At 37.0% G+C, this 10,125-nt stretch overlaps 1 protein-coding gene across 1 annotated transcript in view; it reads right to left on the minus strand.

Annotated features, from left to right (window-relative positions):
* The window catches only part of LOC145664574 (uncharacterized), a 158,862-nt gene extending 153,083 nt beyond the window's left edge, over positions 1-5,779 (minus strand). Inside the window, exon 1 of the mRNA XM_081731353.1 lies at positions 4,900-5,779. The gene's annotated coding sequence lies outside the window, so the exon portion shown is untranslated. The remainder of the gene's footprint in view (positions 1-4,899) is intronic.
* Between the last annotated feature and the right edge of the window lie 4,346 nt (positions 5,780-10,125).

A 10,125-nucleotide genomic window follows, 5' to 3' on the forward strand; every position in this document is an offset into this window, starting at 1 on the left:
ACATTTTGTCTCTATGCTAAATACCATAACGGTATCCATGCAAAGATACCGTTAAAGTTGTTTGTTTATTCTTCTACCTCTCTCTTCCAAGAAATACTACATAAAAGCCGATATTTTTCACTGATTAAACGTGCACACATACACAGAACCTCAAAGCTGACCTCTCTTCGTTAACAACAACCACTCACGGTTGACCACTTGAAGTTATTTACTAAATACATATTAGAAAAACAACTAGATATATTATCGATATCTAAGTACAGACTTCAAAATGGTAAGTGATCTAACAAGCACTTGACCTCAATCACAATGCCAATTATTTATCTTATTTTTTAGTGAACGCACCTCTTCATACTTGCTAAAATTAACTTAGAACATTACTACGTTAACTTTGCTCACTTCTTATAGTTCTGTAAGTTCATTTTTGACGGCGAATTCAACGTACAGAAAAATGATCTATTAATGGCTTGTCGGATTATTCTCTATAAGGTTGCTGGGAAATTCCGTACAAGATTTTTTTTTATTTTTTATTTTTTATTTTTTTTTTTTACATATGAATAGAAAGAGACAGAAAGTAAGATTGGTAGGTGTATATATACAGGTTGATTATAAATGATTTATCGGGTTTGAAAGGGCTATTTTTAAAAATGTATAACACAAACAATAACTAATGATACATGAAAATATATATACAGAAACTATCCAAGTTTCAGACATAACCTACTGTTACAATTTTTCGATGTAGCTTCTTTTCGTCACATAACATACGTCTATGCGGCAGTCTAGTTCGTCCCATACACGCTCTAGCATATCCTCCTAATGGTCATAAATACATTTATAATGCGATCCTGGAACTCACCCCAGGAGTCGCAGTGGCTCAATGATAGAACGTTTACCTCTGGTGCATAGGATCCCTGGTTCGATCCCAGCTCGCGCTGTTAACTTCGTGGTGGCTGTGTGCGTGGGTTTTCTCGGGGTTCTTCCATTTCCCCCCACTTTATTTATTCCATTCACTTCTTATAATCACCGTCTCCTTTAGACTAGCCGGCACAACCGTGGGACGTAAAACTGAAAGATTTCATTTCATTTTATTTTTGGAACTCACCCGAAGTAGAGGCAGATGCACTGTGTCTTTTACATGTCTCCAAAATAAGAAAACACAAAAAGAAAGATCGGGAGATGTAGGAGGCCACGGGAAAAGCGCCAAGTAATCTTCAGCATATCATCCAGTCCACTTGTCGCCGTAATCCAGGATTACGAACACGAGATATTAACGTTCCAAATGTGTTCTTTCGTTTCATAATTAGCATATACGTATACTGTTAATAGTTTCTGACGTATTTTACTTTAAAAGCCGATAAATAATTTATATTCACCCTGTATATAAAGCGTTGTAACTGTATCAATTTATCCAGAAACCGTATAGGTATATGAAAGTAATAATGAAATTAGGTGATAGTGATGCTGGGATCAGTGGCGTGGTCCCGTAATCTAGCTTTCTTGGAAGAGAGATAACATAGTGGGGAACGGCCTACATTGTTTTAAGAATATTTCTTGTATGATGGTCTGTGCACCCGCTCTCTTAACTGGCTTGAAGCCCCGATGGTGATTCGGAGCTCAAGTCCTCAAAACCTTAGTAGGTTCCATTGTTCATAACTTCATTGTTCACGACGTAAAATATGAAATTCCAAACCCGAGCTACATCACTGAAAAAAAGAAAGAAAACAGTCAGCCCTGAGAACTTGTTGATAAATAGGAAACTTGTTCTTGACATTACGCCACTCCCAGGGGTGCCTGAAGCAAATTTTCTAGGGGGGACATCTCCATGGTTGCTATATTACGTCTGGTATTTCTGGTCTTTAATATACGTGGTTTGCTACATTACGCATACATTTTTGTGAACCAGGGGGCGGACCCCACCCTGCTCACCCTTCGGACGCCCACGGCCACTCTTCCTATATTTACGTAGGAAATTGATAAGAAGTCCCAGGTCTAACTTTGTATGTATGTCTTGACTACTAAACCGATTTTCAAACCTCATAGCAGCAAATAAAATCGCGACTTTTACTTGAATTAAACGAAAATGAATTAAGATTCATATTGCTCCAGATCGCCGCCATTGATCACACAATTTCTATTAAAAAAAGTAAAGCATTCAATGTATGTTTAGTACATGTACACGTAGCCTTCTCAACGAACGGATGAAAAAAAGGATTCGTCCTAACCTTTGAAAGATAAGTTCACATTTTGCATTTACATGTAAGGAATGCGTACAAAGTAACAAAACTATTCATATTCTATGCATATTTACCTCCTCCTCCTCCTCGCTTTGGCATGCGGCAACTTCACAGCGTTTCTAGAAGCAATCTGGCCAACAACCGCAAATAACAACAACGGCCTGGTCTCTCCCAAATGATTGATGTGGCATTTCGAATAGCTTCTTGTGAAATGGACAACAGTGGCGCCCAACAGAGTCTGCTACAGCAATAATGAAGCTACGCTTGAGAGAGGACAGACAAGATGAAGAGAAGTTCAGAGGAGGGAAAATTATGTAGAACACGCAACGAGAAATTGCTTATCAAACTGTAAGAAATTGTTGAGTTGAGTTTATTTTGAGTTTAACGTCCCGTTCAGCAGCGAGGCTATATGAGACGTGGGCCTACTGATTAACGTGGAATCCGAACCACATGAGCTCCTGCCGGGAATCGAACCCGGGTCTCCCACGCGAAAGGCGCGTACGCTAAGCGCTTAGGCACGAAGGAGCTCAAAGTGTAAGAAATATATTATTATCAGGAGCGCCCGCACGACTTTTCCTGGGGGAAAGACCATTCCAAGGGGAAGGGCCAAAAGACCGTCGCACAAGCATAGACGCGAATATACATACACACTAAGGATGACCAAAATTTACCAGAATCTGAAATTTCACTTTCCGGATTTCTTGACGGAAGGAGCGCATCCAGAAATTTTTGTCGGGATGTCCAATAGTCCAATACTACGCGCCACTTGTATGTGGTATTGAACGGGTATTATTCTACATCCGAAAAGACAATAATTAATAGTAAAATACTTTCATTTACATTTTCAAAAAAAAAAAAAAAATAGAACTAGTTTGTTTTTATACAAGAAAGAGTACACATGAAATGTAATGATCAAATTTTCATGCCTATGTCAATCATTTTCGTGTTAACCCTTCGTTACTGAGGCACGGTCTCAGATTCCGGATGGTGGTCATTTGTTGTTTACTTTTTTTTTTTTTTCGGGACATGTGTCGGAGTTGAACCTCTTAGTATTTTTAGGGCAGTAATTGAAATGATCATAGTTGTATAGTGATAAAAATGATGGTAATATAATGCAACCATTTTTAGCTTTACTAAGGAGAAAGAATTCATAGAACAAAAGAAAAAAAACGGTCTCTGAGACCAGCCTCACTAAAGATGTTCCAGAAATTCACCTCACTTACGAAGGGTTAAACAAGTATAGTTTTATTAAGAAAGTGTACGAATCTACAAAAGTATGTTGAGTTGGGAAGTTTTGGGGGTTCCGGACCCAGCGAACACCTCCGTAGGTGCGTCCCTATTTGACGGTGCTATAGCCCATATAGAGCTCCTCTTACGTTTTAAGATACATTTCCATTTGTCTCTTTCTTCAAAGTGCACCATTCTCACAACATAAAGTGCACTATTTTTATTTTTGTGTAATCTTTAGAAAATGAGGCAACATAACTGCTTTTTTGGTTTTTATCTTTATTAGCAAAATGTTTTTTTTTTTTTTTTCACTAGACCAAGGTAAACGAACATAAAGTTTATAAATAATAATAATATATCGTGAACTTTAATGTGGCAAAGTTAATCTAAATATATTTTTTTTTTAATAAAAACTTATTGTATACCATAATAGCGGTTTTTTTTTCACCATAATAGCTTTTTTTAAACAAAAGTAAATGATTTCTTGAAAAGAAACTTTAATCGCAAAAGCATTGTAGAATACAGAGTTCATCTACCTAAAGCTAATTTCATATTTTTTGTAAAATATTAATTTAAATGATTTTTGAAAACCAGATATTAAATTATACAAACAAACAAATAAATACACTCATTCCTCAATTTAAAATCTGAGATCATTTTTACCACGCCCATGATCAATATCCTTTTTTGTCTGCCTGTGGGGCGTGTGTATGTAGTAGGGATGGCCAATTCCGATTTTACTTTTCGGAATTCGGAAAGTAAAATCGGAAAAATTCCGAAATCCGCAAAGTGAAATTTCCGAAAATCTGGATTCTGGAAAATTTTTGCTATCTCAAGTATGAAATGAAATGAAATCTTGGAGTTTTACGTCCCACGGTTATGCCGGGTAGGCTAAAGGAGACGGTGATGATGAGTAATGAATGAAATGGTGGAATGAAGAAAGTGGGAGGAAACGGGAGAACCCCGAGAAAACCCACGCACACGGTGTTTGTCCACCACAAAGTTCACTTGGCGTTGCTATCTCAAGTACGTAGCAATTTTCGTTCCTATTTTTTCTTTCCTTTCTCTTTCTTCTTAATGTTACGTTATGAGATCTTGTTGTAGCAGACGAGTCACTAAGAGCTCCTCAAGTACATCCAAAAATCTAAGCTCAACAATATGAAAACTGAAAATTTCAGTACAAACTTCCCTTCTAGCACTGATTACAAATATTTAAGTTATGTTTTAAAAAATCAAGCCACTCCCTCCTTTCTCAACTAACATTAACACGAAATTTTCAAAACAGTGAGAGGACATGAAACGAACAGCCCAAGAAGGACTATGTTTGATTTATTCTCGCTCATAAATAAACATAAAAGAGGCTGGTCAGATCATTTGAATATGATTATGTATTCATAATGAAAGAAAAAAAGGGATTAAAATAATTTTTGCTTACCTCCAGCTACGGAATATGCAGCATGACGACAGAAAAAAAAATCCAGAAATGCAAGTGTCAACTCTGAAGCAAATAAGAGAATTAAAACGTGACGTAATAAAAATCACTCTTGTCAAACCTCTGTAACGAGGTGTGATATAACACGTGCTGAATAAGTAACTAAACCCGCTTGCACTTTTCACGTGGGATAACTAAATAAGAACGTACTGATCTTTAAAATTGTGTCATTTTATTCTTTAACTCACACTGAATTCATTTTTTTGTGTTTTTGTATCTTCAACCACACATTGTTTTAATGGATTTATCTACTTGCAAACTAAGAAAAAAAGTATAAACACATGATCACAATTTACGTTCTCATGACACAAGCTTCCACAAATCAATCTGGCACCAAAAAATATCTTTGGAAATTCTATAATACACGGTAAACCAACCACTAGAAAAACATTTATCTATCGACTTCATGATCCAGACGAAATCCGCTTTAAGAATCTGATTTTGACAGGGACTGACAATTTTCATACGGAACCGATTATTTTTAACACACAATAACTATTTCTCAATTCATTTTAGCGCATAAACATTATGTCAATTGTTCTCCGAGAACGTGGACACGTAAAAATAATCAACGAAGACTTCTGTACACAAATCAGCTTCCACCACATGCACATACACACACACACACACGCTTCACTTCACTAGTCGAAAACTTTCTTCGCCTGGCCAGAACACAAAAGCCACTAAAACACGCAACTTTCTCGCTCGCTCGCTTGTCACTTGTTCAAGCGCCAACCGACCCAAACTTATCCCACTGACATCAACTCACAAAAGTCTCGTAGCCTGATCGGGCTTCAAAGTTTCTCTGGGATCGAGACTAAACTATTTGGTATCCTAGCAACGACGAGAGCAGCCATCAGCCTGTTCTGTAGCAGCGGCCAGCAGGAGGTAGGAGAAAGCGAAGTACGTGGAAGAAGCATGTTTTCGTCAACACTAGGGTTGCCAGGTATAACTGATTATTGTGTAATAAGAAAATAATAACATTTCCGACTGGCAAGATTCGGTTTGCATGCTTGTTCAGTGTTTTAACATCCCTTGTTAGCACAAAGTTATGTACACTCATGTTCAAAATTATTGTCGCATGTCTATAAATATGTTGTTGTAGGAGAATAATCTGATAACGAATTCGCCCGGTATTTCTTATAATGTTAGTATGTGTATAATCAGCAAAGACATGTATGTGGCAAATTTCATGTCAAAAGAGTATGACATGAATGAGTAAATTAGAATGAGTAAATAAGAACAATAAAACGAAAATAAAACTTTCTTGTCCATTTAGCAACATTTTGTTTTACTCATTCTAATTTTCGTATTTATAATTCTTTTCCTGTGAAATTTACCACAATATACATTTCCCGATTATACACATAGTTTCAGTATTAAAAGTACCCTGCAAAATCATTATATTCTTACAAGAAGACAGTTATAGATACGCGACAATCATTTTGGACATTAGTGTATATGAATCGTAGACCTACAGGTTAATATATAAAACCCACATTCGAAATTTCTTGTGGCTTGTGGTTATGGCGTGGGAGACCCGAGCTCGATTACTGGTGAGAGCTCATGTTAAGCTCTACGTCCACATATCATACACCTTCGATGCTGAAAGGGACTCTAAACTTCAAATTAGCCAACATATCAACTAATTTTGTGGCTATATAAGTTCCGTCGTTGCTATATGGTTACGCGACTTCGACGTGAGAGACCCAGCTTCGATCTCCGATGGGAGTAGATGTGGTTTGGATCTCACATTAAGGTGGAAGTCCACATCTCATACAGCCTCAATGCTGAAAGGTGCGTTTAACTCCAATTCAACTTTGTCACTATATATTGGCATAAATGCATTTGATGTTAAAGACCAATAGCGGCACTCATCTTCTCAAGTGTGTATTCGCAATTGCCTCAAATTTAGCATTCTACTTCCCCTTCCCATCCGCTCCACAAAAAAGTAGTCCAGGAGACCGGAGTTGGTTGTAGCAAAACCAAGATAATTTTCTTTGTCGACTAAATTTCATTCACTTTTGGAACTTTCAACCGTTCTTACAAGCATCATTACCCTATAGTTGAAGTTTGAATGTGCAATTTTCAATGAAAAATTGTCCCCCCAGAAATCTCATGGGTGTAACAAACCCCCTAAATCCTGTGAGCACCTCTGTGTCCTGGTTGATGTTGTGTTGCTCGGATCCGAAGGCCTATAGTCTATGTGCTGGAAAGTTACGTTAAACTTCAAACCAATTAATCAAACCACATCCATTTACACTAGACGAAGGATGTAGGAGACAACAGGTTCTCATTAATTATCTGAACAGCTTAACTTTGTTAAAAATCAGAAACATATGGCCAAAATATACGAGAAATTTTAGCTAAGTTAATTATTAAAAATTAGGGTAAAGTCAGGATAGATCGCGCAGTAGGGAAGATCGCGCGGGGGCCCAATCGGAGAGAAGAAAACGAAGTGTCGAGTTGTAATGAACGGAGAATTAAGAACTTTGCAAATAGAATCGTCAGTTAAAGTTATGTGTCGATAAGAGCTATTTACTGAACAATATGTATCACGTTCTGTATGCATAATGTAAGTGCGTAATATTTTCCCAAACGTTCTTTAAAATTTTATAGGAAGGCTGTAGTGTAAATCATAAGATGATGAGTGTTTGAGTTAGTTCATTGTCGAAATTAGAGTTGTGTGTAGTTTACGGCCAGCCTGGAAAATTCAACCAGGCTCCTGGATGTGATTTCGTTATCCCCTACTCAAATAGGACAGATAGCGCAATCATGAAGTAGGAGTGATGCAGCAGGCATTCATTGAATGCAATAATAGTACAGATAACGCATGCAGGATAAGTAACATACTGTTCGTGAACGTTATACTAGAGAGAGTAATGAGAAAATATGCGATATTTACACTTTTTCTGTAGATATATTAGTTTCAATCACCTTCAGTCTTTTAGTTGTTTGTTAGAATGTAGCCCCTATGCATGATGGGTAAACTCAAGCCAATCCGCGGGGCCGCAGTGACTCAGTGGTAGAGCGTTCACCTCTGGTTCATGAAGTCCTTGGTTCTATCCCAGCTCGCGCCAAGTGAGCTTTGTGGTGGACAAACACTCTGTACGGGGTTTTCTCGGGGTTCTCACGTTTTCTCCCACTTTTTTCATTCCACCATTTCATTTCGTTTCTCATCGTAACCGTCTCTTTTAGCCTAGCAGGCATAACCGTAGGACGTAAAATTTAAAAATTCCATTTTTTCAAGCCTGTCCGCCGAAAATGATCTCGGCTTCCCCTGTTCTAGCGCTCAAGTTCCTGCCTGAGGTAAATGTTTGTTTCAATGTGCTTTTAATGTCGTTTTATAAACAAAGTAAATGCCAATTTTGTCATGTTTCTAAAGATATTTCATATTTTCTTCATCATACCAAGTTGTTTTTATAGTGTCAACATCGTGTACGATTTTACTTACCTCTGTAGAAAAGATCGCGAAGAATAAAGGTTTTGAAACACGGTCACCACTAACAGCACAGTCTCATTTCAACAGTTATTTCAGGTCTGGTATTGTACACAAGATACCCAAGTACTCATTGCTTTATTCTTAGCAATATTCCTTCAATATTGGCTATTTTATACAAGTGTTTTGAACTTCCTTACTTTATCTTATGGTTTGTCAAGGATGTGTGAGTCTAGTAGGCTCGCTAAAACTTTCAATATTAGTTATGATCTTGCGATCTCAATTGTTAATGGTTTTAAATTATTACCCCTGGGCCCTGATAGATGATCTGTTGAAGCGAATGTGGCAGTTGAGATACCAGCTGATTCCAAACGTTACGCACGTTAAGAATTCCAAAGTTTATTATTATTATTATTATTATTATTATTATTATTATTATTATTATTATTATTATTATTATTATTAGGCATCCTCACTGGTCTAGTGACTAGCGTGTGTACCTTTAGTGCACGGAGTCCTGGGTTCAATTCCCGGTGGGAGAACCTTGAATTTCGAATGCATTACAGTGGTTCGGATTTCACTTTAAATTTAAGATCCATGTCTCATATAGATTCGGTGCTGGAAAAGGAAGCTAAACTTCAACCAACTATCCATCCGACCAACTATCCATTTTTTAAATTATTCCACCAGTTTCTTTAATTGTACCAAATTTGTATGAAAGTATCAAAAATTTAAAACTGCCTCCCTACTTCTCAACTTTATGCAGAATCAGAAACTATGTCAAAATATAGAATATAAACATTATTTATATTTAGTTGAAAAAGTATATACAATGAAACTTAACGAACACCTCTATAAAGCAGATATATTTTTAGTCCCGGTACAAATATGTGTATTACTAAGGGACAGAGTCCTCGTTTTACGGACACTTACAGCCATTTTATTTACCAACCTTTTAATAATCTTCATAACGGACAGGAATTATTTGAAAATATACCCGTGATGCAATCCAGTAGACAGAAAATCCCATCCCCACAAAATGTCTTTGTCATAAGCCAATTACCTGGTGAATCACCACAGAGAACAGTTGCCAGCTGAACTCAAATTTCTTCTTTTCTCTGCCTACAATATTTTTTTTTTTTTTTTTTTTTTTTAGTATTTAATAATAGGCTAGTGCTGCATATTCTTATTGCGTTACTTTTACTTCTAATATAGTAGTATGTATTACAAGAACGGATACTAAATAATGAACAATATCACACTTTATTTCTTCATCACGCTTTGTATCCTAATTAACTAACTAGTTCTGTAGCCTATGCAACCCCAAAGTTCAATAAGACTCGGGTTCGATACCCGGCGGGAGCTCATGTGGTTCGGATTTCACGTTAATCAGTAGGTCCACGTCTCACATAGCCTCACTGCTGAAAGGGACGCTAAAATAAAATCAACTCAACCTAAAGTTCAATACTGTAATCACAGAAGATCCCAATTGGCTTCTTTCTGTCCTGAGCCAACTGGAACAAGTTTCTAGCTTTGTATTCCTATTTCCATCCATCTTAATATTGTCCTCCGATCTGAGCCTAGATATTCCTATTTTCTTTTCTTTTTCTTTCCTTCTTTTATTTTTTTCTTTTCGATTGAGTTTCCAGTTAATATTGATTTCTCCTAAAATATGCCTGCGGTGCGAGCAGTCCCGGTGGGATCACTCGATAGAAAAAGTGTAAACAGCT

Source organism: Thermobia domestica, chromosome 11, assembly GCF_964235325.1.
Source record: "Thermobia domestica chromosome 11, izTheDome1.hap1.1, whole genome shotgun sequence".
NCBI lineage: Eukaryota > Metazoa > Arthropoda > Insecta > Zygentoma > Lepismatidae > Thermobia > Thermobia domestica.